General features: G+C 38.4%; 2 non-coding genes across 2 annotated transcripts; one reads left to right on the forward strand and one right to left on the reverse strand.

Annotated features, from left to right (window-relative positions):
• Nucleotides 1-2,670: 2,670 nt before the first annotated feature.
• Nucleotides 2,671-2,743, reverse strand: trnak-uuu (transfer RNA lysine (anticodon UUU)). The gene has a single exon. It is a non-coding gene; the product is annotated as a tRNA-Lys (tRNA).
• A 6,362-nt stretch (nt 2,744-9,105) lies between these two features.
• On the forward strand, nt 9,106-9,188 carry trnal-cag (transfer RNA leucine (anticodon CAG)). The gene has a single exon. It is a non-coding gene; the product is annotated as a tRNA-Leu (tRNA).

A 9,188-nucleotide genomic window follows, 5' to 3' on the forward strand; every position in this document is an offset into this window, starting at 1 on the left:
TTTCCAACTTTTTAGCTGTAACGTGTGCAATTATCCCTTTAACATGAATTTGAATTGAACCATCACTAAACTCCATTAATATGTACATTATGATAACCAAAATATATTCAATCATAGCACAGTTGTGCTGTAAATAATTAAGATGTATCAATCTAACCAAACTGAATGACTTAACAGAATATGTGCACTGTGCCTTTACGGCTCCACCACGCTATTAGTAATTCTAGCTAGCGATTAGCATAGCTATACTTTTAAATCATTTCCACAAGCATTAAAGAACATTCTCATAACTCCAATTGGTTTTTTATTCCTTCCATTTCTAATGAAAAGCGTATGAACTCAAAAGGAAGGTGTACTCTCCCTTTACAGTGGCTAGCTAGGCTATCAGAACAAACTCACGGAAGTTTCAAACACTTATTACTTGACAGAAAACCGCCTCCCTCACGTTCATAGCTGGAATTCTGGTAAAAAAAAAAATCCAGTTTATTAGCTCTAATATATGCTAAAAGTCAATATTTGAAACCATTATGTAGTATTTTGTACCGATTATTGCTCAGCTGGTCTGCAGCAACCTCTCAAGATCTCTCAAGCCAAAAAGGGAAAAACTAACGAAGGTAAAGTCTTTTTCTACCACTGCGCCCTCTTTTGGGGACGACAAGTAATTACACCTCCTAAAGGACTTTTGAGGTTTTAGTAGCTCCATATCTCATATGGGTTACAATAGCATACGCTTCAATCAGGCTCTAAATCTCTGGTTTCCACCTACCATTCAATCATACGCTAATTTTATGTTATAGTTCGCCTACAGATTTATACTTCTATCATTACCACTTAGTTATGCCATTTACTTTTTAAATGTCATTGTATCAGTGGCGATTTCTCTAACACTAAAATGTCAAAAATTAAATGGTCAAATATGTACAGTTGTGTTAACATTTCATTGACTACAAATGCGTTAGAACACGTTCATCTCGAAGACGAGTTCGTTCAGAATCAGCTACTTATCACAAATCGACTGACTTGATTTTGTTAACTCCCGTAGCGTCAATGCATTTGCCCGTAGAAGCTGAGCGTCTCTTCACTTCAATGGGGCTGCATGGAACGGTTTTTTTTCTTTGTTTTGAAACTCGCCGGTCATTGGATAAATGCCACGATTTTGTCCCGCCCCCGGATGCTGAGCGTCTCTGGGGGTGAATGGAGCTGTGGGCAGGTCTGGACGCTGAGCTTCTGCAAGATGATTGGAGGATCAGTCGAATGGCTGAATCCCGTTTTGATTGACAGCTATTTTGAGATCGACACGTCACTTAATCACTGGGAGCTTCAGTCCCATCACGGATTTTGCGAGTGAAGTCGAAAGATAAACTGCAACCCATTTCTTGGTATTTGCTTGGTGAAATTACTTGACCATTTCCGTTGTTCATTGTGTAAATAATACACACTCATAGTATTTGTTTCAGGACACTGGTCAAGTCCCTGGAAAAGACGCCTACTTGGTACGATAGGATCACAGGCCATTTTCTTGAAAAGGAACGGAGGGCAGAATTTAAGTATAAATAAATTGACAAATTTTATGATGTAAGCCGACAATGAGCTTCCCCTCTTTGAAAGACCAGCAGCCGCCACTGCATTGTATGTGTTATGTTTTGTTAGTTTAAGAAACATTACAACGATTCAAAACTTAGTGCTGTGGTTTTAATTACCTCGGTGAGAAAAATAATCGGCTTTATTTATTTACCCCAACAGAAAGGGACTGATATGTTATGAATTAGGTTTTTTGAAACAATTTAGCCTAACCAAACAAGTAAATGTTGGTTGTGCCTCGTGAAGCTATTAATTATAAAAAAAAAATAATTACATGCAAATCTCTCTTTTACGCTACAATAAAGACCACTTCCCATACCCATAGAGAGACCAAAAAGGCATAAGGTAACCAAGTCAGCCAGTAGTCGAACCTAGACTGACCTGATTTTTGATGCTGCGTTTCAGTGAGCAATGACGCAACGAGTTCATATTTAATTTTGCCTTCAAGCGTTTCAGCTCATGTACTCTTTTCTGTATTATGTGTTGCTTTTAAACCATCACAGACTCACTTTATTTAAAACATTCATCTCAGCCTTTAGGATGCTGTGTTTCAGTGAACAATGACGCAACGAGTTTCATATTATGTGATGCCCTTAAATAATCACAATGTTTCTGTACTGGAGAATGCGGGCATCTATCTCGCTACCTCTCGCATGCTAAGCGAGCGCTCTACCATTTGAGCTAATTCCCCTGACGAACAAACCACCTTTACCCTTTGTAATGTACTAACAGGGCAGAGCGTTGATGCTGCATTATGTAAGAGCCAAAATAGTGCAGGATATACCAACTGTTTAGTGCAGTGCAAGAACTGAAATTATTATGTATGTAATTTAACATAAAATATGTGCCTATTAATATCTAAAACTCAGTGCATTATTAGGCTGCACATAAATATAGATTTAAACTGTCCTCTATTTACTACAGTCTGTATCTAGTTGGTGTGAAGAACATGTTACACATAGAGTGTGCTATTATTTCAAGCTGATCAAGTACATGCTATTTCACTTAGAAACATCTCACAAAGTACAAATTCTTCAACCTTCTAAACAAAACCATGTAGTATGGGACATAATGCAGTAATAAACGACTCGCCCGAACAGGGACTTGAACCCTGGACCCTCAGATTAAAAGTCTGATGCTCTACCGACTGAGCTATCCAGGCTCTGCAAATAGCTTTAATCCTCTCAAGCATGTGACTTGAATTACAAACTTTAACATACGTTGTCCCGTAGAACTTCAAATAATATAAAATGTTTTATACCTGTTTCGGCTCTCTTGAAGGTGATTATATAAAGTTTTAGGTGAAGGCTGTTGCTGTTTACACACACAAAGAAAAACATCTCTGGAGGAGAATTTTGCAGGTAGATTACAAACAGATTCCTTTCTTTCACCTTTTCCCTGTATCAATTGCACGATTGTTTTTCAGTTCTTAAATGTTATGCGCCATAAAAAATCCATAAAAATCAAATTGAGTTAGCAAAGAACCTTGAATTATACTAAATAGTTCTTCAAGTAGAAACAGTTCTAGCAAAAACACAAAAAACCCTTAAGAAACACTTCTTAAGACTTCTTAGTCTTAGTTTTTTTATTATTTCAAATGCCATTCATTATTTCAAATGCCATTAATCATTTATAATCACTGATTTGTGAGATATCAGCAGTAGTAGATCATGTTTAACTGGTTTAATATTGTTTAAGCGCTGATTATCGGCTGTTTTTCATGAGTATGTTGGGCGGTTTTCCATGCATTTTGGTGGACTTTGAAATGCGCAATCTGGCAACCCTGGCTGAAGCGTTCATTCATATTTTGGAGCGATGTATGTTTGTATGCTAGAATATAAATAACATCTTTTACAAACTGCTGTCTATTTACATTGACATTTTCCCTTCTGTCTAAACCTTGAAATTGGGTTTGTAAAAGTAAGCGATACTGTGGATAATATATTTAATGAGCTGAACTAACTGAGAGAAGCGCGTATAACCACAATTTCTAAACAAACACAGTATCCGCTGCTGCAGTCTCTACACAAACTTTTCTGCATTGAAATCGCAAGGACACATTTTATGGATATTACGGTAATGAACTGAGAACGCGTCCTACAGTCATGCAAGCACATACAACAGTGTGTGAGTTTACACTAATCAACCATAACATTAAAACCACCTCCTTGTTTCTACACTCACTGTCTATTTTATCAGCTCCACTTACCATATAGGAGCACTTTGTAGTTCTACAATTATTGACAGGTCCACCACAGAGCAGGTATTATTTGGATGGTGGATCATTCTCAGTACTGCAGTGACACTGACATGGTGGTGGTGTGTTAGTGTGTGTTGTGCTGGCATGAGTGGATCAGACACAGCAGCGCTGCTGGAGTTTTTAAATACCGTGTCCACTCTATTAGACAGTCCTACCTAGTTGGTCCACCTTGTAGATGTAAAGTCAGAAACGATTGCTCATCTATTGCTGCTGTTTGAGTTGGTCATCTTCTAGACCTTCATCAGTGGACATAGGACGCTTCCCACTGGGTGCTGATGGCTGGATGTTTTTGGTTGGTGGACTATTCTCAGTCTAGCAGCACTGCTGTGTCTTATCCAGTCATACCAGCACAACACACACTAACACACCACCACCTGAATTTCCTGCATAAATCTGTTCCATAAAATATTTTCTGCCTTACTCAGCCCTCTGCTTCCTTGTATAGAAATAGGCTAAAAACCGTGTGTAGTAAGTCCTGCTGTCCACAACAAAGGACTTTGGATAAATGTTTTGTTTAGAAAGGGTTAAAATTGCTGTACATTTCTGTAATCTTTATAAACTGAAGTTACGACTCATATTGAACGAAACTGATCTCTTACTTTGCTTATTTCCATGAAATGTGAAATTTTTTTAAAAGAAAGTTCATGAGCTGCTTGCCACACACCCACAAATGTGACATTAATAAAAAGCTCAGGATGTACTCTATAAAACACAGTAGTACTCAAATGGATTGCATAAACGGTGCTTGAGTTAGAGATCTCGGACACATGTCAAGTCAAATTTATTTATATAGCGCTTTTTCCAATGAACATTGTCTCAAAGCAACTTTACAGAATCCAGGCCGAAGGGCGACTGTGGCAGAGAAAAACTCAGGAAGAAACCTTGAGAGGAACCAGACTCAGCAGGGACCCATCCTTCTTGGGTGGCCTGGAGGATACTTTAAATAAAAAGGATTTACACAAATCATACAAACACAAAATTAAATTGAACTGAAAGTTGTAACTAGCAAAAAAATAATGTAAGTTCTTCATTGTTCAGTCCAGTCTGTGATAAAGTCTGTTGTACATTCTGGACATTTTTGGTGCAAACACGCCAGGTGTCCGTCACATCTAGTAGGAGCAGCATTGTTGGCACTGCAGTCTTTAACCTCAAGAGGGTGAACAGGTTTCCGTCAGAACCACCTCGGGTTAAAACAACAGAAGATGTTGTTACAATGTGAAATCGTTAGGAGTAAAATATCAGAGAGTTTTACAGGTTTAGACTCCAGCACCCCTAACTATTACAGCATAACTAGGTTTGCTTGTTTAGTTTGAAAAGACCAATCAACAGTCTGAGTAAATAAACATGTTTTCAATCTAGACTTGAACATAGAGACTGTGTCCGAGTTCTGACAGCGGATCTCCCTAAGTTTGAAGCAGATCTGTGATGGAAATGTTGTGTTTCAATAAACAATAAAAGTTATCAGGAGCAATTTCTTGGAAAGACTCCAAAAGGGGTTACCAAAAGTACAGTTGTTTTACATCAGGGGTGCCCAATACGTTGATCACGATCTTATAGTCAATCGCACAGTGCATCCCTAAGTAAAAACTGTCATTACCTCAACATGCCATTACCAACACATAACTTCTTGTGATGGTAAAGACACTTAGTGATGGTAAAAACAGGTTATTAGTTTCACCATCACTATCTTATTAACTGTTTAATAATTAAAGCTAATTAAAGCTAAATAAGCATAATGGTTTTATTATACAAGGCAGCGCATTAATTTTCACTGATTAGTCAATATGGCCCACAAGATATCAGCAGAGATCCAGTAAAATATCAGTAATTACATGAAAAACAAAAATTAAGCTTAAAGCAATATCACAACCTTCAAAATGGGAACAAAGGTGCATCATAAGGGGAATTAGCTCAAATGGCAGAGCGCTCGCTTCGCATGCGAGAGGTAGCGGGATCGATGCCCGCATTCTCCAGTGCAGATACATTATGATTATTTAAGGGTAACGTAATATGAAACTCGTTGCGGCATCGCTTAATGAAACGCAGCATCAAAAATTAGATTTAAGTGAGTCTTTAAGGCAACAAAAAATATGTGGGTATTAATATCTAAAACTCAGCGCATTATTAGGCTACACATAAATATAGATTTAAACTGTCCTCTATTTACTACAGTCTGTTTGAAACAACTAGTTGGTGTGGAGAACATGTTACACACACAGAGTGCTATTATTTCAAGCTTATCAAGTGCATGATATTTCACTTAATAACATCTCACAAAGTACAAATTCTTCAACTTTGTGAATACAGCATGTAGTACAGGACATTACCGCTTACCTAATGCAGTAATAAACAACTTTTAGATTAAAAGTCTGATGCTCTACCGACTGAGCTATCCAGGCTCTGCAAGCTGCTTTAATCCTCACAAGGATGTGACTTGAATTACAAACTTTAACATATGTTGTCCTGTAGAACAGTTCCAGCAAGAACACCAAAAAAACCCTTAAGAAACACTTCTTAGTACTACATACATTAGTTGTATTCCACACAGGTCAGCATGCGACATCGTTTTACTTTCTAACTGTATTCATATTATGCCATCTAGTGATCGATTGAATAGCCTACAACCAGCACAAACAGGGTTTGAGTTCTTAACACATAATCCAGTCAGTTAAAAACCCAACAAGAAGGCTGTACCTAATACACTCATACCAGAGAAAACACACCCTAACATGCTAGTGGCGTTACAGTGCTAATAATGGTTCACAAATGGTCCAAAATCATTATTTGTTCAGTTGGAGTGCTCATATGGGGCTCCCTTTCTATTGATATATGGTGTGGTGTCAACGGTACCCAAGCTAGTCAGGATGCGGTCTAAGGTGCTGCGTTCAGGTCACAGTCTCCCCTGGAGGCGTGGGTTCAAATCCCACTTCTGACAGCGCATGCTATACACAAATTTACATCTTTAACCCTCTACCATACATAACAATCTGAAAAAATATAGCTTCAGTGAGCAATGAGGCATTGACTTTCGTATTACATGATGCCATTAAATTATCACAATGTTTGTACACTGGAGAATGCGGGCATAGATCTCGCTACCTCTCGCATGCTAAGCAAGCGCTCTATCATATAAGCTAATTCCCCTTACGAAGGGCCCTTTGTAAATTGTAATGTTCTAACAGAGTGTTGATGCTGCATTATGTAAGGGCCACAATAGTGCAGGATATACCAACTGTTTAATGTAGTGCAATTACTACAGTCTGTTTGAAACAGCTGGGCTTACAACTAGTTGGGGTGGAGAACATGTTGCACATACAGTGCGCTATTATTTCAAGCTGATCAAGTACATGCTATTTCACTTAGAAATATCTCACAAAGTACAAATTCTTCAACTTTCTGAATAAACCATGTAGTACGGGACATTACCTCTTACCTAATGCAGTAAGAAACAACTCCCCCGAACAGGGACTTGAACCCTGGACCCTCAGATTAAAAGTCTGATGCTCTACCAACTGAGCTACCCGGGCTGTAAAGATCTGTGCTGTTTATAAAGTTTTAAGTGAAGTATGTTGCTGCTTACACACACAAAGAAAAACATCTCGGGAGGAGAATTTTGCAGGTAGATTACAAACAGATTCCTTTCTTTCACCTTTTTCCTTTTTTCCTGTATCAATTGCACGATTGTTTTCCAGTCATTAAAATGTTATGTGCATTTATATGTGGCAAGAGAAAAAAAAATCCATAAAACTCAAACTGAGTTAGCAAAGAACCTTAAATTATACTAAAGGGTTCTTCAAGTAGAAACAGTTCTACCAAGAACACAAAAAGAATCCTTAAGAAACACTTCTTAGTGCTACATACATTAGTTGTATTCTAGAGGTCAGCATGCGATGAAACTGTGATAGAAACAGACATCGTTTTACTTTCTACAACAGTTAGTTCCGACCTTACAATCTGATTGGTTGAGAAGCGTTCTAACCGTGCTGATATTCGTGATAACAGCACAGCCTTTTCACACCACAACTGTATTACTCCGCTGACGCGTTGCCAGTAACGCGTTTTAAATCCGTTATCTGATATACAATCTAGCGCACTGTGTAGGGAACATAAATCAGTTGTCTAATTTACTGTCTAGTGCACTATGTAGGGAACATAAATCCGTGATCTGATACACAATCTAGTGCACTATGTAGGGAACATTAATGTGTTTGTAACGCGAACAGTTAGTTTAATAGCCCAGTTAGCAGCTCCTAAAAGTTCTGTTATCACCAATATCCTTTGGTGTGTGCAAGAGGTTTTTTATTTTTATTTTTTCCTTCGGAGGTTCTTGCCTTTTTCTTCTTGTTGTTCTTACCTCCCTGAAATGAGTTTTTGCAACTTGGGATGTCTGCTTTGTAGTGTTAAACTTTACATTCGTTGTGGAACTACTTTTTGGCGGAAGGTATTGTCAATATTAAAGCATATTTATTATGAAATTCAGGGCTTCTTTGATTTATTTTCTTTCTTTATTTTGTAAAAACTGTTGTATAAAAGCAATAGAACACTTGAGGTCATGTGTTATCGCGAATAACACGCGTGCCTGCGACCGAATCACAGCCGTGATGTTATTCGCGATAACACACTCCCTCTCGTGTTCTATTGCTTGAGTCTAACGCAATATTAACTGTATTCATATTATGCCATCTAATGGACAATTGAATAGCCTACAACGAGCACAAACAGGGTTTGAGTTCTTAACAAATAATCCAGTCAGTTAAAAACGCAACAAGAAGGCTGTACCTAATACACTCATACCAGAGAAAACACACCCTAACATGCTAGTGCCGTACAGTGCTAACAATGGTCCACCCAAAAACATTATTTGGTCAGTTGGAGATCTTATATGGGGCTCCCTTTCGATTGATATATGATTTACAACCTAGTGACAAAGTGTACAGTGCAGCAAATGGGTTACAGTCAGTACATTTACTATACATAATAATGTGAAAAGATTAAGCAGTTCGTACAAATATTAGTCCGTGTAGGGCGAGGGTGGTGTCGATGGTACCCAAGCTAGTCAGGATGCGGTCTAAAACGCTGAGTTCAGGTCACAGTGTCCCATGGAGGTGTGGGTTTGAATCCCACTTCTGACTGCTAGTGCTTTATACACATTATGTCTTTAACCCTCTAAGATACATAATAATGTGAAAAGATTCAGCGCTTTGTACAAATCTTTGGCCATGTGGGGGTGTTGTTGGTAATTGGCATTACGAATTTGCAAGCATGTCAGGATGGCCGAGCGGTCTAAGGCGCTGCGTTCAGGTCGCAGTCTCCCCTGGAGGCGTGGGTTCAAATCCCACTTCTGACA

This window comes from Trichomycterus rosablanca, chromosome 10 (genome assembly GCF_030014385.1).
Source record: "Trichomycterus rosablanca isolate fTriRos1 chromosome 10, fTriRos1.hap1, whole genome shotgun sequence".
NCBI classification, from domain to species: Eukaryota; Metazoa; Chordata; class Actinopteri; order Siluriformes; family Trichomycteridae; genus Trichomycterus; species Trichomycterus rosablanca.